The sequence below is a fragment of the Biomphalaria glabrata genome, chromosome 15 (genome assembly GCF_947242115.1).
Source record: "Biomphalaria glabrata chromosome 15, xgBioGlab47.1, whole genome shotgun sequence".
NCBI lineage: Eukaryota > Metazoa > Mollusca > Gastropoda > Planorbidae > Biomphalaria > Biomphalaria glabrata.
In genome coordinates, this window is record NC_074725.1 from 12,790,400 (window position 1) to 12,815,875 (window position 25,476).

The window sequence follows — 25,476 nt, forward strand, 5'->3', positions numbered from 1 at the left end:
GGGAAAGAATTAAGTCTAAGCACGTTTTGTCTCCCTTGGTTCTTATAATAGAGTAAGTCGTACCCTTCTCCTTTCATAAACTACTCTACAACAAAATGTAACCCAGCAGTCTTACATCACGAGTCTAGCATGTCAACCGCTGGGGATAGTGGAGGAGGGGGGGGGCGAGGGGCGAAAAATTCCTGAAATAGTCAACGATGACACGAAGAATGAAGCGATAGTAATGACCCGACTTTACTGAGATTGTTTTTTTTTTTTTTGGCTTGGAGACTTCAACGACACACCCACACACACACACACACACACACGTCGTTTTAACGCATGAAAGACCTAGCAAGTCTCCTTAGGTGCCCTCTAGAACGGAAACAATAATAGCAGACGACTTTGAGTTGTAATTGTCCCATCGTTTGTGTGTTTCACCGAATGAGACTAGATCAACAGGAGAAGTGTACAGCTAGCAGGAAGTGGGGGCTGAGACTAATGAAGGATTACATTGTGTTGCTGTTTTGTTGTCATTCTTGAAAAACACTGTACTAGATGAAATACTAAGTCATTAGCGAGAAGTAGAACTAGATCTATACCAACAGTAACGCAGACTTCTCTATATTGAACGGGTAAGAAATGTACATGCTAGTTCTGAGAAGTGGACATCTATCTATCTATCTATCTATCTTATCTATCTATCTATCTATCTATCTATCTATCTATCTATCTATCTATCTATCTATCTATCTATCCCTCTCTCATCATTTCTCTCTACCCCATGTTGCTTACTCTTTCTCCATATCTCTCCTTCGTTCTCTCACCTCCCTCTTTTTCTCTACCGCTCTTTCTCTCACCATCTCCCCATTCTCCTCTAATGCTCACTTTCTAACTCCAACTCTCTCCTCTTTCTTTCCATCCCTGCCCCTTTCACTCTGTCTCCCTTAGTTTCTTCCTCTGTCTCTGTCTCTCTCTCCTCTCTCCTTTCTTTCTCCCTCCCACCCTCTCCCTTTCTCCCATCTCTCCCTCCCTATCTTTCTCTACCCCTCTCCTCTCTGTCCTTTCTTCCCTCTCTTTTGTTCTTTTTCTCTCTCGCTCTCTCTACCCTCTCTCTAGAAGTCTATGACAATTAGACAATTGATAGGAGTACCCATCGAGCCTTATAGATCTTATGAATCTCAAGAGTTAACAATATTGTGTCGGCTTTTTCTCTTCAATGTTTTTACTTCATATAGATAAATAATTGTAAACGATCTAGAGCCATAGAACTTTTGTTCCATCTGCTCTTCTTTGAGTGACGTAACAATAGCATGTATTCTTGTGATGAATAAAAAGGCTCTTGCCTCGTCGTCGAAGATGAACACCCACAAATTTCCTATAAACTCCAAGATGGCTTTGGGGCCTGATCTTTGTTTTGAAAAGGCATGGATTGGTATTTATGTTGTTACAAAGTTATATTAACTCACTCTGTCTGTCTGTCTGTCTGGTAAAAAGTGTATACACGTTATTTCTACCTTAGCCATTCTCGAATCAAGTTAAAACTTCGCACAATTATTCATTGACATAGACAAGACACGAATGAATTTAACCAATAAGAAAAATAATTACTGGTAATTAATTTTTTTGTTTACTAGCAACAAGGGAAACTAATCCTTCAGTAGTCACAGATATGGCTAAAATTGTTGCTTTTAGTCCCCTTAAATAATTATTAACGCTATTTCTCCCTCACGCATTTTCCGATCAAGTTGCAACTTTAAACAGTTATTTATTGTACCCAACAAAAACATGAATCAATAAACAAAAACACTCAATTAGACAATTAGTTATTGATAGTAATTATTTTGTTTGATATCAAATAAGTACAGTTTTGGTAGATATAGTTTTAACAGGACTGGGTTCTTCACTCTTACATAGGCTTTGTTTTTTTTTTTTTTTGTTTTTTTAAAGAATTTATTATATTTTGCTTGTTATTAAGTTTGTTTCTTTTCATTCACCTAACGCTCATGTAAACTGAATGTCTCACAAAATCGACACTGATAGAGCCAATAAAACTTAATATAAGAACCCGACACTATCTCCAAGTCATTCAGATGTGAGTCCTGCAGTAGTTTCATTTTTAAAAGCGAAATTTTATCATAAATTAAGTGTTAATAAAAGTATGTAAATTTTGGTAACCGAAACACTCATTAACAAAATGTACATGTATCATATCCGCCTTCAAAATTGTATTGCTGTTTAGAAATTTGCACAGATTTGCCTACAAGTACGCATCTTGCGTATTTTGAATGCAAATGGACACGTCAATATGCGTTTCCCCTCCAAAGTAGTCTAAAGCAAATAAAAAAACAAACAAGGTTGCAAAGACAGTTTGTGTGGAAACACAAACTCAAAATCGGCCCCCGATGTGGTCCACCCAGGCAGGCTTCAATATTTTCAGAAAGAACATCCGAATGAAATTATATCAAAGACAAATTACAGATAAGAATGGAAAAAGAAGGTTGACAGATCCTGTGTAGTGCCCCAACGGTTCAGCAGATCAAAGGATAGGTGGAAGTGAATGTAAAGTTAGATCTGAACCTGGCCTAACTAGTTCCCCTTTCAGAACTTGTGGTCTATAGGGCAGATTATGTAAAGTTCATCTATTTTTGTGGCCTACAGTTAACGAGGGTGTCATGTAGCCAGCACAACGACCAACCGCCTTTACTTTCCCCCAACTAATGTCAGGTACCCATTAGAGGTGGGCGATCTCAGAGGCGCCCAAAGATTCCGAAGTTGAAAATCCTAGTCTTCACCAGGATTCGAACCAGGGACCCCCGGTTCGGAAGCCAAGCGCTTTACCGCTCAGCGACCGCGCCTCCCCAGGCCTAACTGATGTCTTATAATTGATCTAATTGTTTTGAAAAGGCTCAATCTCTTATTCGACCTCAAGAAAAAAAACATTTCCTCATATATGTGACCTTGTGTGTAGGCCTACTAGACTTAGAACTTATCTAGATCATGTCTAGATCAAAATACACCTAATTATAGATTTAGAGTAATGACTAGGTCTAGTAGCCCATGGCTCTAGATATCTCTAACTACATCTACTCAGTAGCAGCAATTTCTGCTACTTATCAAGAGATTTATTGATCTCATTTCTTATCCGTAAAATATTTCCATTGTCTGGGTATGTTGCAAAGAGATGGATTATAAACAAAACTACTTTTATAGAATTAGATGTCTCTGATCCAGCTAAACAAACCATTGCATCTGGTGTAAGTCTAATTACATTTGTAGCAAAACTTCCCATTTTTTGGAATGAATTTTTTCTGTTGCGCTTATTATGGAATGTAGAATACACTAGAGGTACCCGGCATCATGATCATGACATCATTGCCAAGTGACAAGGACGGCATCATTCTAACCTAGTCTACACATGTCTAGGACAAAGACAAAAAGTGTCAATATTTTGGCAAATGTACACAATTTCGTATACAACTTTATGCTGTGTTACCTTTCGTGTATAAGCGCTTGAATGATTTTTAGTCTTTCCTGAGTATATTTCTTTATATTTTTGAAAATACACATTTGCCCCTCAAAATACACATTTCCAGGTCTGGGAATACACATTTCCATTTTGGCATGTAGGCATCTCTGGTTTACCATAAACTATGAAAAATAATTCTTGTACGATATTGCGTCCATTTAATAGTACTATTCGTGCAAACATTATTACAGTTACATCCGTGTGATGTAATAATAATAACTCATTGTAATCTCATCTTTTAAATCCAGACTTTCCTTAGAAACAAAAGGCAATTTCTTTCTTTATCAAATTGTTTAGTCGATAGTAATCAGTTTTCCTGGCTGATTCGGGGAAACCCGTTCCAGGTTGTAATCGCACTTGGTTAGAAAGAGATCTTGCATGAGGTTGTCCCAACAGAACGGAACATGATTTTTTTGTTCCATTTTAACTTTTATTTTCCTATTTGTGTTTGTAAAACATGAGTCTAATTATTAAAACACGTTCTGTCTTCGTTTGTGGCATTTCACGTCTCGAGAGACATTGTTTTCTCCTTGCAACTTCTTGTGTGACTAACGAGGCCAATCCTTGATACACAGCTGCGGTCATCTGTAATCACCAAATTTTTACCAAATTATTAAATTGTTACTACCTTTACTATTTTAACTATTCTAACCCTAAGACCTTGTTTTTAATGACTTAACTGTATAGAATTTAGCCCTTGTTATGTAAAGGGAGAGTCATCCTTAAAGGATTACGGGCACGACATGGCCTAAATTGTACCGATGTGCCTAAACTCAAAACTCAAACTCTGTAATCACCATTCGCTGTTGCACTTTGACCCTTCTTTCTACATTTGGTGTGTATGCCATCGGTAGTCCCGGACCCTTCCTTTTATGCTTGCTCTCATTCAGGATGGCTGCCTGGTCATGCGGTTTGCGCGCTGGACTGTCGTTCAGATTTATCGAGGGTCCAGGGTTCAAACCCTGCCCGCTCCCATCCCCCGCCGTCCTGCGGGAGGTTTGGACTAGGAAGTAATTATCTTCAACTCTGAAGGAACATCCGAAACATGTCAAACATTTTACAAACATTTTTATCCAGTGCCTCCTTTTCCCAACTGTTAGTCTCGTTTTTCAAAGAGCTTCATGTCGAGTTTTCTTAAAAGTGGACGACCAGCAACTCTCTTGCCCTCTATTAGATCACCATACAGAATGTCTTGTGGGAGTCGACCTTGTGAACATGACCAAAGCCAGCCAAGGCGTCTACTTCTGATAACAACGCGGATGTACATGAATATGCACCTTAACAGATGAGTTGTGCTGTATGTTAGTGTGTTACGTCACGTGGTCGTGGTGATGTATCTTTTAGTTTTGCAGTGAGGTGAAACTTAATCCTTCCAGAAGTGAACTCTGATGACCCAATGTACAATGTATTGCGGAGATCATTGCCTGGGTGAGTGGGTAATTGAATTCGTATTTACGACATAAAGCACTTTAATCAAGGGGAAATAATGAATAGACTAAATACACACTGTTATTAATTAAGGCACAATTTAATTGAACTTCATTAAAGTTGACATGATCAATCAATTGATCGCTTTTATTGTCTTCGCTTGTATTTATAAGCTTCTTCAATTGACTTGAATGAATATTACAAAAGTCAATATGAAGCTTGAAACTTATTGACTGATCATTGTTATTATCTTCCCTTGTATTTATAATTATCTCTAAAATTAGCTTCTCCGGTAGACTGGAAAGCATTAATATTTTCTATCGGAAAAATCCCTGCTTATTTTTACCCCCCTTTGCTGTTTTTAGTTCTATCGGAAAGTTACTGTTGTTTTTTGAAATGTAAACTTGTTGCTTATTGCTTACATCAATTAAAACAATCTCCATCAAGTTATTATGTCTCAGAGTGTTACAACACTTGGTGTTGTATGTGAATGTGTAATGACACAAGGTGGTCTATGTTGATGTGTCGTAACACAAGGTGGTCTATGTTGATGTGTCGTAACACAAGGTGGTCTATGTTGATGTGTCGTGACACAAGGTGGTCTATGTTGATGTGTTGTGACACAAGGTGGTCTATGTTGATGTGTCCTGACACAAGGTGGTCTATGTTGATGTGTTGTGACACAAGGTGGTCTATGTTGATGTGTCCTGACACAAGGTGGTCTATGTTGATGTGTCCTGACACAAGGTGGTCTATGTTGATGTGTCCTGACACAAGGTGGTCTATGTTGATGTGTCCTGACACAAGGTGGTCTATGTTGATGTGTTGTGACACAAGGTGGTCTATGTTGATGTGTCCTGACACAAGGTGGTCTATGTTGATGTGTCCTGACACGAGGTGATGTATGCAAGTTACGACACATAGTGATTTATGTGGATATTTTACGACAGACTACGATGATATATACTGATGTGTCGTGACACGAGGTTGATATATACTGATGTGTCGTGACACGAGGTGGTGTATGTTGATGTCTCGTGACTCCATGTGGTGCATGTTGATGTGTCGAGACACGAGGTGGTGTATGTTGATGTGTCGTGACACGAGGTGGTGTATGTTGATGTGTCGAGACACGAGGTGGTGTATGTTGATGTGTCGTGACACAAGGTGGTGTATGTTGATGTGCCGTGACACGAGGTGGTGTATATTGTGTCGTGATTAGATGTGGCGCATGTTGATGTGTCTTGACACGAGGTGTTGCATGTTGATGTGTCGTGACACGAGGTGGTGTATGTTGTGTCGTGACACGAGGTGGTGTATGTTGGTATCTTAAGAGCTAACAATATTGTGTCGGCTTACCATTTCTCTCTTGAGTGTTTTATTTCCTATAGATAAATAATTGTAAACCATCTAGATCCATCAAAAAATCCCCCCCCCCTGATGCTGTTCTCTGAAGGCCGTGTTTATGAGTTTCTGTTGACGCTACGTTCACTGAGGGAGACACGACTTCACCAAGCAACTGTAATCCTATTACTTAAGGAAGTACTCTGAATAGAAAAGTGATAATCCTAAGGCCAACATAAAAAAGGCGGCCGTGTTTGTTGTACATGACTTGAAAAGGGGGGGGGGGTGGGTTGCACATTGAGAATGCGAAAAAAACAGAAGTAACCAAATGTGAGGAGGGTTGGGGGGGGGGAGATTATAAAGTCACGTGTTCTGGTTACACAACTCCTAGTCTAGCACCCGAGACTGTCCTCAAGTTCACTCTGAAATTTATGACTGTTTCCGGGACATTGTCTTAGCGTGTTGTTACATCTATGACTAGGCCTCGCTGTAAATTTAGATAGAAATGAGTGTATGCTCTGGCAACCTGTTCTTTCTTGTAGGAACTGGGTACGACGTTGAAATGAAATAAACCCAGACATGCTGCATGTAGAAACATCAAGTTGTTGCGTCAAAAGTCACACCTAAGTTCACTTAGCTGGTTTCAATGGTGAAGCTTAGCCAAAGAGACTTTTACGTAAACCTAAGAACCAAAGATTCGGGCAGATGTGCCTAGCAGGCGACAATAGTTCTATAGACTTGGGCAGATGTGACTAGCCTGCGACAATAGTTCTATAGACTTGGGCAGATGTGACTAGCCTGCGACAATAGTTCTATAGACTTGGGCAGATGTGACTAGCCTACGACACTAGCTCTTTGTACTATGTCAGACGCCCTGGAGTTCTAGAACATTGGAACAAAAACAGTGACAGTGTTTTTAGTGCAAGTATTATTGCAGAAAGTGTGGCACACAGACTCGCACGACCTGGTTATATAGGCAACAAGTTCAGTCCTGGCAAAAACATAAAACAGTATGTGCTGGTTTATGTGGTAGAGATTTGGTCAACCCAATGGCCCTGAATGTTAATCTAGTGTCAGCCACGGGGTGCTATCGCCCCCTGAGGGGGCGTTTTCGTGAAATTGGGGGGGGGGGGCGCTGGGGGCCAAAGGGGCGATAGGGGGGCGCTGGGCACAATATGGGGTGGTAAGGGGGCGCTGGGCACACAGGGGTAAAAAAGAAACAAAAGTTGCACTGAGACAAAACAACAAAAAGATTCTTCAAAATTAAAGCTGGCAAACTAAATATAAGATAAATTATAGTTAGCTTGCTTCTAATTTAAGAACAGAAACAACGTTAGAAATTGAGTTCGGGAATCCCATTTTCTATTTTCAAATTCTTGCTCCGTTGCTGTAATCGGAGGGTTTCTGTTGTCCTCCTTATATCTTGCGCGCGAGAACGTTTATGATTTGATAAACAAACATGGCAATACGCCTTTTAGATTTACAGGAAGATTCAACGGTTGGCGATGACTTAAAGCAGGCTGAACTCTATTGTTTTATGTGGTAGGCATCTAACACAAATGAATGAATTGAAGCTCCGACTGCAAGGAAAGAAATCGACTTTCATTGATTATATTGTTGTAACTCTAAGGTAGCCACTCAACGAAAGGCAGGAGATAAAACTAAACTAGGTATTTGTTTACAGTACAAACAGGCATGGACTTCAGCCATCAAGTCCCAGAATGTCCTATCTCAAGTGACACTAGTCCTTTCCTACCTAACTACCAATACAGACAACTGACACACTTCCCAGTGCCGCCCCAGGTCCTCAACACAGTTCATAGATAGCACAAAGGACGTTCTCTTGAGTCAAGACAGCTTAGACTTCGATCACTTTAGCCGGATCCACAACAGTCCTTCTTCCTGTCTAAACATGTCTTCTACTCCTGTGTTGAATGGCGCTCTAATGCGCACCATCAGTGTGGCTCGGGAGAGGAGTTACAACAATATCATGTTCTCTTTTATGGAGATATTAAATCTATTTTAAAGGGTTTTACAGTCTCACATAACTTGTTTGTTGACAAATGAATTAGGCCTACTACTTAAGGACATCGATATCTCTGCAATCCACCTAACAATGCTCTACGAAGAGATGACGATTCGCTTCTAGGGTGTAAATAAAAAAAAAAATTAAATATAAATGACAATGTTTAAACATCTGTTACTGATGTTGAAATTGAGTTGCAGGAAAAAATAAAATTAACAAAGTTATGACTTCAGTAAAAAAGAATGTTAACATAGGAGGCACACCAGAGATATGGCTGCATTTGAATGTTTCAGAAAAATTATAAAAATGTGCTCGAAAATGGAATTACTTGTTAGCTTTTCCATCAACATATGTGGTTAACCTAGATTTAGCCTTGCTTTTGGCTAATGTAAAGCTTGATATTTCTAATATTGTCAGACTGCAGGAGGTACAAGGTTCCCATTAGCTTAATTTCATTTTGTACTGAATTATTTGAAGAAATACGAATAGGGGGAGGTAGGCCAAAAAACGTTGAAGACCACTGATTCTAGTGGATGTGAACTACATTTCAGAAGAACTTTCGAAAAACCGAGCAGTGATGCCTAAACTACTGCCCGCGGGTCACGTCGGGCCCGGTCTCCACCATGCCCCTTGAAACTATGTCCATATTGCATAATGAGGCTGGAGAGTTTATTAGAAACTTTGTAGGGGGATACAGCCCGTGACACGTGTTTGATTATATAGCCCCAAGAGCCCGAAAAGGTTAACCACCGCCAGCCTTAGAAATTGAGTTAAGGGAAGAACTCTAAATATTGTGCCGTCATTACTAGATATAGCTACACAAACACATACTAATTTGACAATGTGCCCTCGTAGTTTGTAGAACTTGATAAGTCAACAGATGAATACACCATTCTTTACATTCTTCCTTGACCGCTTTTGGTTCAGAGTTTGTTCAGATGCTTATTCGGTTGAAAATGATGATAAACATTTGAATGTATTCTAATTGGTGTATTACGTTAAGGATGATAATGTAAGATTTAACTCCCTTTTTTTCTCTCTCTCTCTCTCTTTGTCTCTCTCTCTCTCAGTGTCTCTCTCCCTGTTTCTTTTTAAGTCTCTCCCTTTTTTTCTCTCTTTCTCTCTTTTTGTCTCTCTCTGTCTCTCTCCCTGTTTCTTTCTATGTCTCTCCCTTTCTCTCTCTCTCTCCGGGTTTCTCTCTCTCTCTCTTTCTCTCTTTTTGTCTCTCTCAGTCTCTCTCTCCCTGTTTCTTTCTATGTCTCTCCCTTTTTTTTCTCTTTCTCTCTCTCTTTCTCTCCCCGTTTCTCTCTGTCTGTCTCTGTCTCTCGTTACGTGTTTGTGTACCGGGCTGTGATGTCCAACCCAATGTGTGGGTGCCTGGTTAAAAGCTGGATTAGGGTGCGCCGGAATGCGAGGCGCGCCCCATAAACGCCGTAGGCTCTAGAAGGTACGTTTCCGGATGTACGACATTGCATCTAGTCGCCCCACTGATGGCGAACTTTCTGGCGGTGAAAGCAACGAGTCTAGACAACCACTCATTATACCACAAGGTATTCGCGGCAAGCGTGACATTGGAAGCTAGCTCAGCGAACCCGAGTTCCTGAGTAGGTAGCATTGATCCCACTTGAGGAGATCGAATCCAACAGTCTAACATGCAACCAGTTTCGCCCGCACTCGGGTATTTCACTCACATGGCTTTACAAAAATTATCTATTAAACCCGAGTATGGGCATTACTCACTCGATAGGCCCCGCTCTATCAATCCTAACGACGGGTTGATGTCCGATAAGTTAGCTACCGTCGTTGTTCTTCAAGATGTCCGCCCACTAAGCTCACCGATATTGACAGCAAAAACTAACCAAGGGTTGCTGCAGGGTGGCCAGCGCCCCTCGACGCAAGTCGAGCCAAGCTACCCATCAAAAACCACGGAAGGGGAAGTCGTGACCCCCACACCAAATGTGACCAATAAAAGCTCGGAAAAGGAACGCAAGAGGGACGGTCCCTCTAAGCCCAAACATGTTAAAGGTACTGGGCAACTCAGAATCATATCATTTAATGCGAATAGGCAATTGCGCCTTAAAAAGCCTGAAATTGAGAGACTGCTGTCGGAACTCGAGGTCGATGCGTTCTTGGTGCAGGAAGCTGGCAACGCTGGTAGGAAACGGAGCTGTGTGCCCTCGCTCTCGGGCTTCACGGCCTTTACCTGTTCCTGTGTAAAATGTCAGAAGTTAGTCACTTTTGTCAGGAACCCTTTGCTTGCTCGTGTGAAGGGAGCCACCTCACGGGGATGTGGTGAGACCGACACGCTCCTGGTTGAAATATTTAAAGATGGACAGAGATTTGAATGCCTAAATGTCTATAATCCACCGCGAAGTGTCCTTACACTCGATAGCAAAAGCCTCTCCAGTACCAGAACGATAGTGGCGGGTGATTTCAATGCCAAAATCCAGGTTATAGGTTGTACAACAACCGATCTCTCGGGACAGAAAGTAATCGACTTATGCGACGGAACAAATTTGGTTCTCCTCAACGACGTTGATTCTCCAAACACATTCATTCACTCCGGGCATGGAGGGGAATCGAAACCAGATTTGTGCCTGGCGTCTGCGGACATAGTTGCTAAGAGTCGACTAGACGTCCTGGGGGACTTGGGATCGGATCATCTGCCGCTAATGGTCTCAATTGATCTCGGAACGACAAAACAAACAGCCTGCCCTAGACGTAAGTGGGTGTACGCTAAGGCGGACTGGGAGCTTTTCAGGATTTCATCAGATACACTCCTGGAAGGACTTGATATTGATTTTGAGAATATTGACGCAACTTACAGTCTCTTTGTGAAGGCTCTTTTATCTGCGGCTCGTAGGGCCATTCCGCGAACCAGTGGTAAGCGCAAGTACCGATCCTTTTGGTCTCGAAAGTTGGCACGTCTTGTCCGACAACGAAAAGCAGCACGAAGACGGCATGCTAGACAAAAAACGGAGGAGACGAGACGAGCCTACAATAAACTCACGGCATTGGTAAGAGATACGGTGTCAGAAGAGTCGTTAAAAAAGTGGTCGGAGACCTGTGCGAACCTGGATCTCGCGGATGGACGACAGGCATGGAAGTTACTAAACAACTTGGCTGGAGTGGGGGAACCGAGGGTAGCGGAGCCCCTGCAAACGCCTAGTGGCCCTGTTATTACTGACAAGAAGAGAGCGGAGGCTTTGAACAAACACTTTGCTGGAGTCTCCAAAGCACACAAAAAATCTTCCGTGTCGATGGCCCTTGACCGTGTTAGAAGAGCCAATGAAAAACGCAAGTGGGTTGACAGCAAGGCTGGGACGGAAACATTCTCAGAGCCCTTTACCATGATGGAGGTGGCTTTCGCGATAAAAAAGGCGAGACTACACAAGGCAGTGGGGCCAGATGGCATCAGCGCTGAGATGCTAAAAAATCTTGGAACGATTGGCCTCCTAAAACTTCACGGCTTACTAAATCGGACATGGACTCAAGGGGACTTCCCAAAGGCATGGAGATTGGCTACCATTGTTCCTATCCTTAAAAAGGGCAAGAATGCAAACAGCCCTGAGAGTTACAGACCAATTTCCCTCACATCGTGTGTGGGAAAGATTGCGGAGAGAATTATTAACCGACGGCTTACGTGGTACCTAGAGTCCCACAATTTGATTTGTCAGGAACAAGGTGGTTTCAGACAGCGGCGTAGCGCAATGGACCAGGTTACAGTCTTTATGCAAGAGGTGGCAGACGGTTTTCAGAGAGGCGGAAGGGAGAAGAAGGGTGAGTCGACACTCGCGGTTTTTCTGGATCTCAAACAGGCGTACGATAGGGTCTGGAGACAAGGTTTGTTGCTCAAGTTGATGGACCTTGGGGTAAACTCCAATATGTACCGATGGATAAAAAGCTTCCTAACGAACAGGTTAGTTCAGACACGTTATGGCGAGCAGTTGTCAAATAAGAAGGTACTTGAGCAGGGGTTGCCTCAGGGCTCGTCACTCTCATGCACACTTTTTCTGGTATTCATCAACGATTTGACCAAACGCCTAGGGTGTCGCTCACTACTTTTTGCGGACGATTTGCTGATCTGGAAAACTGGGAGATCTGCAGCCGCTCTAGCTGCGGAAATCCAACGTGACCTAGTCACGATTTCTTGCTACACACGTTTGTGGAATATGGAGGTTAATTGCGCGAAAACAGTCTGGACCCTTTTCACTCTTGGCAAAGATATCTATAAAGAAAAGATTTCTCTCTCAATCAATGGTACCGAATTAAAGATGGAAGCCAAGCCGAAATACTTGGGAGTCACCCTGGACCCAAAAATGGGTTTATCCGACCATGTGAGAACAGTGCGAGAGCAAGCGTCAGAGAGCCTTAAGGTAGTCAAGCGGTTAGCCACGACCAAGTGGGGGGCCAAAGCGAACGTGTTACGGGCCCTCTACATTGGAGCGGTAAGGTCGAGGATGGAGTACTCGTCTCTTGCACAGGTCTATGCCTCACAAACGTCTCTAGCGGGGCTGGACTCAGTGCAGAACCAAGCAATTAGACTCATTTGTGGTGCATTTCGTACAACGCCAACTGCGGCATGTGAGGTCATGACAAATCTCCCACCACTGAGATTACGAAGGGAGCGAGCCGTTATGATTGCTTACGAAAAATTCAAACGGCTAGAAGAGGGCTGCCCAGTCAGGAGTCTGGTCGACAATTGGCAGGGCGGAAATCGGCTGAAGCGGAACTCTTTCATGCACTCGGTGCGGGAATTGTCCAAAGAAGTCGATTTACCCCAGAACAGAGCAGCTCTCGCTCTGCATGGGGCTTCTTCTCCGGCGAATGCTCCTGGAGTCCCAGAGGTGAGGAAATCGCTGATTGACCCAGAAGTTAACAAGAAATGCACAAAAACTGTCCTACGAAACACTGCCAGGAAAACTGTCGCCCAGTACCCAGCTGATTGCATTAAAGTGTACACAGATGGTTCCACGAGAGAGAACCTCGGACAAAAAACCTCTGGGTATGGTGTGGTAGTTCGATTCCCTGGCTCGACTGAAAACGATGAGATTCTAGGTGCGTGTTCTGGCAGGAGCAATTACGTTGCTGAAATGGTTGCAATTCAAAATGCAGTAGAGTACATTGAAGAACGACTTAACGAGAAAACAGCACAACCCAGTCCTATTGTGCTATTTACAGACTCTATGTCGAGCCTACAAGCCATTGAAAGCCCTGCAGATACGCTCCCGGAACCCCTGGCAAAAACACTGGCGTGCGTGGGACGCCTCCAAGAAAAACACAAAATTCGGACGACATTCCAATACGTACCAGGACACGTGGATGTGGAGGGTAACGTGAAGGCTGACTTATTAGCCAAGCTCGGCACAAAACTGGACCCTGTGGACGAGCCACAGACTTTTGAGCAGGCGCGTACGATAGTGGACGAATGGGCAAGAAATAAATGGAACAAAAGCTGGGAGACTGGTAATACGGGAAGGGAAGTCTGGCAAAACCTAAAAGGGCCCTCAAAATCGGACGAATGGTGGCAGCTAAATAGGGAAGAACAGGTGACAATTGCTAGGTACCGAACGGGACACTGTCCAATCGGTGCCTATTTTGCTAAATTTAAGCCAAATTTCGACTCACGCTGCAGGCATTGTCAGGACGACATCGAAACAGTTAACCACATCCTTTATGAGTGCGCAACACTACACCCTAAACAAGGCCATTTGAGTGAAACAAAAGCTGGTTTGCATGAGGAGCTGACTCTGTACGGAGACAGAGAAGCTTTGAGAAGGACTGCCGCTTTCCTTGTCCGTGTTATCAGAGAATAGAGTTCTCAACACGGTGCCCTAGTGCGATGAGACTTACACGGTCTGTATGTTACCCCTGGCCACGTTAGTGTAACAGATAGTTACGAATGTTACATTTGACGCTATCAAGTATTAGGCCTAGTCTCGTTACGTGCAGGTAGCTTAAAATGGAATGATATTGTCTCAGGTAACACACAGGTAGGTGAAGCCGAAGTGGACGTCTTTATTGTCTTGTCATTAAGTTCTAAAAAAATACCTCCCCTCCCCCCCAAAAAAAAAACAAAACAATAACACACTATCTAGAATCACACGACTAGTAGTACACGATTCAAAAAGAACAAATTTCGGGCCTAATTAAAGTAAAGAGTGGGATGGTCAATCACACGGAAAGACAGAGTGTGCAATACTGAGATCCTTGCGCGAACAGATATTCCCAGCATCTTTACAGCCCTCAGACAACGCCGCCTGCGCTGGCTTGGAAATGTCCGCCGGATGGAGGACAATCAGATCCCGAAAATCATTCTTTACGGACAACTCGCGACTGGCTCAAGAAAAACTGGTCGCCCCCACCTCCATTACATAGATGCAAAAAAAAAACGTGACCTCAAATCAGTGAACATCAATATTGACCATTGGGAAGATATAGCTCTAGACCGCACCAGATGGAGAGAGACAGTGACCAAGAAAGCTATGAACAGCAAAAAATCATGGGCCTCAGCTCTTGAAGAAAAGCGCACCATACATAAAATGGCCAGCTTCCCTACCACCGAATCCCTACCACCTTAACCTGTGATATTTGTGGACGGGAGTGTCTCTCCAAAATAGGGCTCCACGGCCTTACGAAAAAGTGTTCGAGATGAACCATAGTCGACTGAAGGAGGCCAACTAGACTAACAATGACAAATCTGTGCGATTAGAAATATTTTACCAGTTGTTTTTGTTGAGCACACTTTCATGCTTTTAGCTTTCTCAGTGCGCTATGATCCTATCACTTGTCTCGAACAGTTTGTTTTTTAAAGTGTGTGCGGAAGAAGTGGAATCTGTGTGAATATTGCTGTGATCGCGTTTTAAAAGCATAAAAAGAAGCCTGTTCACTCTAGGGGACTAATTCAACTTATACCACCACATCTGTCAAGTACGATTTCTTCCTTCATTTGATACCAAACAAAATAATTAATTAACATAGTTAATTAACTTAAAAAAACAACAACAACAGGATTCTTGTTTTGCAGGTAAAGAAATAATTCTGCAAAATTTGAACTTAATCCGAGATTAGGTGTGGGAGAAATCACTTGTACAAACGTTTTACCAGACAGACAGAGTTGATAGAAGCTTTGTAAAAAAAAAGTATTAAAAAAAACGGCAATAGTTTTGACAGCATTAAAACAACAACGATTTCAACATCCATATCAACATTAACAACTACAAATAGCATCATCAACAAAGTCGCATTCCTCTGATCATCTACCACTACATCTATTCATTAACATTTGCTCTACATTTTATTTGTCAAGTTTCTGTGAAATATTACTATACAAGCGAACATGTCATGGTCTTAAAATGTTTTTGTCTACTTGGTATTTTATTATGAATGTGGATATAATGCCCTCGGCAATACGTGTGACAAACAGATTATGAAGAATTTTTTTTTAGCTTTGTTTGTTTAAGGCTCTGGCTGCCTCGGTCTTGGCGTTAATCTCCCCTTAAACCTTCTCTCTCTCTCTCTCTCTCTCTCTCTCTCTCTCTCTTGAACACACAAACACACACACGCAACACAAACACAAACATTTCCTCTCATATTGCTAGCTTTGTAGTTTTCTTCATGTGCTTTGACCTGGAATATCTATAGACATTGGTTCAGGGGAATTGATCAGTCTCTAACACAGATAAATACATTAAGTATCTGTTTCCAAAACTTCGGTATCTCTCAAATTAGTAGACCTATTATTCTATCACTTGGAATTGAAATGCTAGGCTGGCAGTGTTTCAACAAACTTACAACCTTTTTTTTTTTTGTTGCTGTAAAGATGATAACTAAGAAGTAATTGAATGATAGTTAATAATTAAATTAACTAAAGTAAAATTTCCCATTTCAGACCCATGCGGTCTATAGGGCAGACGATATAAAGGTCATCGGTTCCTATGGTCCACGGTTAACGAATGTGTCATGCGGCCAGCATAACCACCAACCGCTTTTACTTTTCAAGGACCCATTAGAGCTGGGTGCACTCGGAGGCGCCCTAAAGAGCCCGAGATTTAAAATCCCAGTCTTCACCAGGATTCGAACTAGGACCCTACGCGCCTTACAACTGTGCCACCGCGCCTCAATTAATAATTAAATGACTTCAACCCATTTGCGCATGTCTGAAAATTGTGTCATTTCAGGTCCAATACAACGTGAGGGCTTATTTTACGCCTGCATAATGAAGCGACGCTTGCGTCTCTGCCCATCGTTTCGCTTTTTTTTTTTACCCAGTCCTCAATGCTATGCGCATTCGGTGCCTTCACCCAACCCCGACCACCTCCCAAGTCTCCGTCCCCTCACAGCACAGGCCTCCCTCTTGCACAGACCTCCTTCTCGTCTTCTCCAATATCAGCCTCAGTCCATAATTATTAAATTACCCGCGCGTTAGGTAATTCTGCGCAGAACCGGAAATTAAATTGACCAAGGACATGCGTGTTCTAAATCTTTCGTTTCATTCTGTCTTGAGTTCTGAAATATGGAGGCTTTGACCCATAGTTGTGATATGATACAGCTCTCACTCTCTCTCTCTCTCTATTTATCTATCGGTCAGTCTGTCAATGTATCAAGATATAAATATAGTGGTCCTATTGAGATACGACGTAAAGAGAGTCGGCGACACAAAAAAACTTTGTCTACGTTAAAGAAAAAACAAAAGTTTCTCTAAACTACTGCACTCTTCACAGCTATCAGTCATTTTCAGACTTGGGAGACACTTTGTCTCTCTCTCTCTCTCTGTTTCTCTCCCTCTGTCTCTCTCCCTCTGTCTTTTCCTGTGTCTCTATCCCGTGTCTCTCGCCCTGAATCTCTCCCCCTGTCTGTCTGCCTCTCTCTGTCTCAATGTGTCTCTCACCCTGTCTCTTTCCCACTGTCTCTCTCCCTATCTCTCATTTTTTCTTTCTCTCTCTCCGTCACTCTCCCTGTGTCTCACTATCTGTCTCTCTCCCTGGGTCTCTCCCTCTGTCACTCTCCCTGTGTCTCACTCTCTGTCTCTCTCCCTAGGTCTCTCCCTATGCCACTCTCCCTCTGTGTTGTTTATCCTCAATACATTTGATTCCAGAAGAGAAGAATGATTTCATCTTCATTTCAGGTACTCAGGTATTTTTTTAAGTTTCAATATATATATATATATATATAACAGACTTCAAAAAAGGAGCAAGAAAAAAATCTTAAATTATTTTATATTTTTATGTCCTAACCACAATGGAACATACCCGTGGCGTGAATATGTCTTAAGTATTTTTTAGAAGTTAAATCTAATGACCCAATATCCAAACGACCTCATTCACCAAACCGAACTGTCACGTGATGGCCATTGATAAGATAACGGTCACGTAATATACATGTATGATTCCAATTAGATCTACGGTGTTATAGATTAGTCAAGGAAGCGTGTGTTTGTATACGCTGGGGGAATGAAGTCCATCATTGCAAGCCGTGAATTCGTGTCTAGTTGAACAATGGACTTCCTGTTTAAGAATATCAACATATTGCAAGTAATAATAACGACGACGAACACTTCATTTTATTTATAGATTCACAAAGGTAGACTTTACATGAAGCTTGAAACTTTGTGGCTGATCCCGATTATTGTCTTCCCTTGTATTCATATCCTCACTAAAATAATCTTCTTCTATAGACAGGAAGGAAATGGAACTTTTCTACTAAATTAGGTCTATGCTTCTATTTAACTCCCTTGACTATTTTTAGCTCTATTCTTGAAATGAAAATAGGTATAAATTAAAACAACCTTAACTCTTCTCAAGATGTGACATTCATGTTTTTAGTATATCGTCTTGATACCCAGTGTCTATGATTGAGACTCGTTTAAGAATGAAGATATATGAAACAATTTGTTGGTTTGTGCTATTTAAAAATCGGAAGTAATTATCGTCTGTATTTTATAAGATAAGATAATCGGAACAGAGTGAAGCTGTGAGTTATGATTGGTTTATTTCCTAACAGAACTAACCAACGAGTATCAGGAACCAATAAAATACTATCGTTTTGTATAGAAACATAGATTTTGTAAATAAAAACAAAAAAGAAAAAAAAAATTTTTATTCATTTCAAATGGAATTTTTTTTTTATATATTCCATTTTCTCGCCACCACATTTCTTCATACTGGTCTTTTGTATCTCATTGGATAGAATCTATTGAACATACACCAAATATACACAATTAATATGTAAACAAAGAGCAGATTACTGTGATGAATTCCATTCTGATAATCCCATTTAGTGTATTATTTTTGCATGATTTTTTTTTAAACTAACCAATCCCCTTGTAGTTTTGAAACTAAAATTCCGAAGCGTTGTCTGAATGTTTCACAACTTTATTTTCTGCTCGCCAAGTCTTGAATTTCTGAAACATTGAAGCGGCAGAGGTGAACTCAATATGGTTCAGCAAGCTTGCCAACTTTGTTTTGGAAAATTTAAACTTTATGCTGGTGCACAGAAACAAAACTCTCCATCAAGAGGAAAACATGTTGCTTTCTGCTGTACTTTCCGGAAGTGAATGTTTCAGAAGGTAGATATGAATTAAAAGCTAGTAGATATTTTTCCCACCTGTGTTAGGGAACTTGTAATGCCTCTGTTGTTTAAGGGTGGATTGAGCGGGAAAAACCCTTTTTGTTTATTTCTGACTTTTGGTGGTGGTGTTTTTTTTTTTTTTTTTTTTTATTTTTTTTAAATTTGAATTTCCCGCCAAATTTATACTAGTTGTAAATTGTGTATACGAATTTTTCGGACGGACAAGTAGACAATTACTGGTGAAGACAGACGCTGGATGAGCAGACGTGAGATCTGTGTAATGTCTTACAGACAACACGTTGCCAGGGTTCGTTGGATTCCGGCATTATTCCTGAGTTCTTTGTTTCATTTGTACTAGAAGTGGCGCTATGTTTGTTAGTCACTAATGATTATACAGGTAAGTGATGAAGTGAAGATGTATTTAGTCTCTATTGATTATACAGGCAAGTGATGAAGTGGGGATGTATTTAGTCACTAATGATTATACAGGCAAGTGATGAAGGAGGAATCTAGATCTCGCTGGAGTGCCATGTGGATATTGTTTACGTGTTTGAGTGGGCGGGGCCTATATTATGATTAGATATAAACCATCCTGCACAGATATGTATATAAAAATCAGTCTAAATGCGCGCTGTCCCTCATCCATCTCTCCCTCTGTTTTTTCCCTCGCTCTTTTTATTCCTGTCTTTGTCATTTCTCTATTTCACTGTCATTATGTCTTCCACTGTCTCTGTCTCACTATTTCTTGGTCTTTCTTTTTATCCAATAGTCCATCTTTCGCTCTTTCCTCTCATTCTCATTTCTTTTTGTTACTTTCTCACTCCGTCTTTCTCTCTCTCCTTCTCTCTCTTCTTTTCTATCAATTTATCTCTCTCTTTCTCTCTCTTTCTCTCTTCAGTTTTCACTTCTCACATGTCTTTTTTTGTCCTCCCCTCGTTATGTTATTGTTTCTCTATTTTCCTTTCTATCTTTACGTTCCTCTGTCTCTCTATTGAGAAAAGGTTTATGCTTCTTTTTCCAATTTCGGAAATCCTAAATACAATATTCTAAAAGTTAAGCTCACCCTCCGGGTTCTACCAAATCACATCGATTCTACAACAAATCAAGTCTTAAAACTACTGCCATTTATCTGAGGGCGGCGCGATGAAAACAATACATAAGTTCAGTGTTTCCCCAATTATTTTTTTTTAAACGGAACACTCCGCACATTCTGAGTATTTAGAGGAACCAGTACTTTTTTTGTGGCGGTACGCACCGGTGCGGCGTACCTGCACCTTTTTCAATGTGGGGAAAAAATATTACTTTTCTTGTATTTTAACGTTTATTATTAATTTATTATTAGTTAAACGTTAGGCAATCCATCACTGAGTACTGACACCTATTTTGTTTTCACAATAAGAGTACTGAGCGTAACACTTTGCTTATTTTTAAAGAGAGGTTAATTCACGGGTGGCCTACTAGTTAATTATTCAGGCTCGCGTAACACTATGGTTCCACGGAACACAGTTTTCGAAACACTGCATTAGTACGATTAACGGCCCGCTGGTCCGTTCCGGTCAGTAATGCGGCGGCCCCTCGAAGAAAAGTTCATTACGCAGCGCTAAATGAAGCCTCAGAGGATCGGATCCTTTGAACTCGGCGGTGATGAGGCTTTGTATGCAAATGTCTGGCAGTTATCCCAAGGCCGACAAAGTGGGCGATAGAAGATCTAGCTAGATCTAGGACTTTTAGAGAGACATTTTTTTATATGTTGCGTAACTGCTTGCAGACGATTCATTTCAGTCTGGTGGAAAAACTAGAATCCGGACCTGGGACTTTGCCAGAGATATTTTTAATGTGCTGCGTCACTGCTTGCAGACGATTCATTTCAGTCTTGGTGTTTGTGTGTGTGTGTGTGTAAGTGTGTTTGTTTTCTTTTTATCAGAGAATGGTGTGTCCATGATTAGACCACGTGTCTAATTAGTATTATTACAAACAAGATGAAAGCATTCCATCAATACAGAACACATTTTATTGAAATGAAAAATGTCTTTCAAATCAATCGGAGAGTCTTTATGTGTGTGTGTGTGTGTGTGTTAGAGGGAGAGAGAGAGGTGTTTATGGGTATTATTATCATAATGTACAATATAGCCAGTCCAGGCTAATTACCGTTATGTAAGCACACAGCAAGTCGGATCACGAAATAAAGACTTAGCGTTTTTTGTATTATTTGCTTGTTTTCACCTCACAAAAATTGTGTAATGTCTCCGCCCCTGACAAAGCGTGCAAACACTTCAACTGTTTGTTTCTTTTTCTTTAAAAGTCTGGCTAATAGGTTAATTGTCAAGAGTAAGAGTGCTCGATCTTTCCGCTATGTAATTTCTGAGATTGCTTCCCTTTGGTGATTCTATTATTCTATTTAAAGAAACTTTCTACTACCCTTCCCCTTCTAGATATTACACTGGAACATTCGAATGTATAAAGTTTCATTTCTTAAATTGGTCAACGAGTCCTTGAGCTTAAGACAGAGATTTTTTTTTTTTACTTTTCGTGTTTACAGTAACACTTAAAAACTATATATGTTTCAAATATATATTGAATTTGAAGTAATCTTCCTGTGTGGAATTCTGTATATACAATTCCACAACTAGCTATTAGAAGTTGCTGATAAAATAATCTCTCTCTTTCTCTCTCTCTCTCTCTTTCTGTCATTCTCTTTCCCTCTCACTTTCTCCTTCTCCTTCACTCCTTCTCCATTCCCCTTCTCTCTCACCTTCACTCTTTCTCCTTTTCTCTCTCTCTCTCTTTCTCTCCTTTCTCTCTCCTCCTTCTCTCTCACCTTATCTCTTTTTCTTTCTCTCTCTCTCTCTCTCTCTCCTTTCTCTCTCCCCTTTTTCTCTCACCTTATCTCTTTCTCCTTCTCTCTCACTCTCCTTTTCTCTCTCCTAGCTCAGTTTTCACTCTGACACGTTCTCTCTTCTCCCTCAAACATACACAAACATTTCTCTTTCTCACACAGTCCCGCTCCCTCTCGCAATTTTCACACTTCTGAATCCTCACACTTTCACCCTCCCCCCCATTTCTGCCACGTTCCCTCCTTGCTTTGCTCTTGTTCTCTCTTTTACTCCTTCTCTTACTTTCTCCTTCTCCCTTACCTGCCCTCCCCTGACAGCCTATATAAACTAACAAATGTCTCTTTAAATAAACATTTTTAAAACACTAAAAATGTATCCCTTAAAAAACCTACATCAATAGACTAGTCATCCAACGAATATTATCCAAGTCAGGTATAATTAGATCTTTACATTCTTTGTTAAGCACAAGTCTATTAGACATCTTTTGGAGGCCGATCCTTAGAAAACTTTTTTGGTGTATCCGGCGTACAGAATACAGATTTATTGATAAACGAAATATTTTACTAAAACATAATAATTTTTGTGAACTATCTTGTGGAATTGAATTTCTAATATATTTCACTTTAAATGCAAAATAATTTTCATTATCAAGTTGGCAACATGGCTATTTGAATTAGGTGTCCTTGACCTTCTTAATATTGTCTGTTTCAAACTTTCTCCAAACCTACTTCTTTCATTTCCATGCGTTTTTCATTAGGTGCCATTATGTCGCTTCTAAATGCCAAACTAATTAAGTCTGACAACGCCCGCACGTTTTGACGCTCAAAACAATGTGTTTCAATTTGCACCCAGGTGCGCAGTTCAGACCGGAAGTGTTGTTAAACAGTTCGAATAAATTGTTCAACAAGCTTTGTGTGGGTCTGGGTTTAATGTAATAAGCTTATAGAATAAAATACAGCAGTCAAAATGGCTCCGAGCCTCAATTGTGATGCGACAAGTATTCTGCGTTTTGACTTTCCCTGACATTCGTTGCTCGTCCATTTTCTGTAATCTGAGCCTCGTTTCTGACTTGTCCTAACTTTCGTTTTAATTTCGTCCCAAAGTCTTAGCTCTGACTCGCTCTAAACCAATGTTATAGTAAAGTTCTCTAAATTATCTTCTTTCTGCTCCACACCAATGGTTGCCTGGTCGTGCGGTTTGCACACTGGACTGTCGCTCACATTTATCGATGGTCCCGGGTTCAAACCATTCCCGCTACAATCCACCGTCGTCCTGCATGAGGTTTGGACTAGGAAGTAAACTATCTTCAACTCTGAAGGAACATCCGAAACATGTAAAACATTTTACAAAAAAAAAAAACAATGTCAAGGACTTTATCATCATAGATCAGTGTTGCCAACTAAATAACATTTGTTTGTGTTACAAGTGAAAGAGCTCAGACCTGATTATATGAGAGCTAAACAGTGCACAACTAATGTCCTATACTTTGAAAATACATAGCTTATCAACGCTTCCTGAATACTTTGCTATTTAGAGTTATCTGCCAGGGATCTACAATAAAATGGCACAATTGGCAACAAAGGAACGCTCTGAAATAAATCTTGTAATGGCGTCATTAATTTTCAGGTTGTTAGAATATAATTAAAAGAACTGGGATACTCTGAACGGTTCTTTATTTCGGATATATATTTATTTAAAAAAATCTTTTATTATTAAAAAAAAATAAAAAAAAGGATTTCATAAAAAATGGAACTAAATCCAGTTCCCAGATGTCTCGCGAGACATCGAACTTAATGAGTTCTATATAAAACAAAGATGGTGAGTGGAGGGAGGATATAAAGTGGCTCGTTCCAATTGAACGTAACAGATTCTTGAATTCACGGGTCAAAAGTATATTTGGGAAGCGACAAAATACGGACTGTGTCATAGGAAATTTTTTAAAAAGGAAAGGGTTCTTGCCCAAAAACTAAGTGAAAGTTGCGAAAGAAGTAATTTTAAAAAAAAGGCGGGGTGAGGTTCCTACTGTACTATATAAAGTAGATAAGAAAAGAGAAAAAAAGGGGGGGGGGAGTATTTACCCAATACTGATTAAAATAAAAAAATATATTACCTTTGAAACAAAACAAATCGACGGCCATAGCTGGTGTTGAATGCTTTTTTTTTTTAAATATAGAATATATATTTATAATTTAACATTTATTGAACAATTATTTTTAATGTATTAAAATTGTTCTCCTGTTTAACCTTTGACCTTGTCAATGTCAAGGTACATTTACCTTTTTGTCTGAGTTGAAACCTAACTGTAGACATGAAATTGTATTTTTGGTATGTTATGGTGGGGCGGGTGAAGGTTAGAGAATGCGGGGGCGGAGAGTTTAAAATAAGGATGAATAAAAATATGGATAACAATCATACGGAACAAATCAGATAAAAAATGACAGTAATGGATTCTGTTCAACAGCAGACGTAACTGTGTGACTGCCAAAGTGACGTCATCTCTTTGTCTCGTTAGAACCTCCCCGCCCGGCCTCCCGTCGTCTGACAGTCCGTCTCTCTATTTGTATCTCTTTTTGCAAATCTTTTCTAGTTTCTTTTTGAGTAAGTGTGTTTGTGCGCGTAAGTTAATGAACATATCTATATAAGTGAGTGTGTGTGTCAAATTTATCTTGCCAGACACTCTCATTTTTTTTTCTTCAGTTTTTTTTTTATTTTCAAACACACACACCAAATGTACTGATGGTTTATTTTCAGATTTGTATCAGAATGCTGACGTCATGCAGGTGAGCGTGTTTCCAGGTGAGTACTTAAAGACGTTTAATTTTTCTTTTCTTTTATTTTGTGTGTGTGTGAGTCACACTGTTGAAAACAACAACAGAAGAAAAAGAAACATCTTTTAAACCATGACTTATATTGTGTGTGTGTGTGTGCGTGCATATGTGTTCTTTAGGCTGTGTGTGAGTGAGAGAGAGAGGGCGGGATGGGGGGGTGAGAGAGCGAGAGAAAACCAGAGAGAAAGAGACAGACAGACAGAGATTGAGCGACAGAATAAGATAGTGACGGTAAGTCTGACTTGTCTATCTATACATGTAATGACGTCACACTGGTGCAGCACCGTGGAAGTTACAGACTCCAGAACTGAAATAGATTCACCAGAGGGCGTTGCTCATAACTACAGCTCTCGCGCGTGGAGAAATAAAAGCTCGACATACTAGAATAAAATCGATTTAAAAAAAAAAAAAGAAGGTGAAAGGTTACAACACCTAAAAACATGTATGGTTTTCACAAATCCAATAAAAATAGAACTACGCTTTTTAAATAAACTTGGTTAGAGTATTTATTATTCGTTTCAACTAAACATTCTCCATTTCTTATTTTTAATCCATCGGACTCCGTGCACTGCTGGAAGTGTTGCCCCAAAGCAATGTGAGAATGTAAGATAAAGCTTTGAACCCATAGATCTAGAACATAAAGACGTAGACAGACTAACAATAAAAGATAAGGTAAATACCTTGCGATCTATCGGGGGGCAGACGATGAAAAGCTCATCTGTTTCTATGACTAACGAGAGTCACCAGCACTGGCAGCACACCAACCAACCGCTTTTACCCCCCCCCCCCTTCACCTTATGTCTGATACCCATTAGTAGATATTTAGAGTTGGGTGGACTCAGGCGAGTCCCAAAATCTTGATTGACTTGATTTTCAAAATCCCATAAGGACATAAAATTTTCTTTAGAAAACGGATGTCAAGGGCTGATGGGAAGATGC

At 40.6% G+C, this 25,476-nt stretch overlaps 1 protein-coding gene across 4 annotated transcripts in view; it reads left to right on the forward strand.

Moving 5' to 3' along the window:
* Positions 1 to 328: 328 nt before the first annotated feature.
* The window catches only part of LOC106055773 (uncharacterized), a 193,879-nt gene continuing 168,731 nt past the window's right edge, over positions 329 to 25,476 (forward strand). For 2 of the 4 annotated variants that reach the window (XM_056012936.1, XM_056012938.1), the window contains exons 1-2: positions 330 to 614; positions 24,461 to 24,505. The gene's annotated coding sequence lies outside the window, so the exon portion shown is untranslated. Of the gene's footprint in view, positions 615 to 24,460; positions 24,506 to 25,476 lie in introns of all 4 variants that reach the window. The other 2 variants (XM_056012939.1, XM_056012937.1) reach the window with 2 other exon arrangements.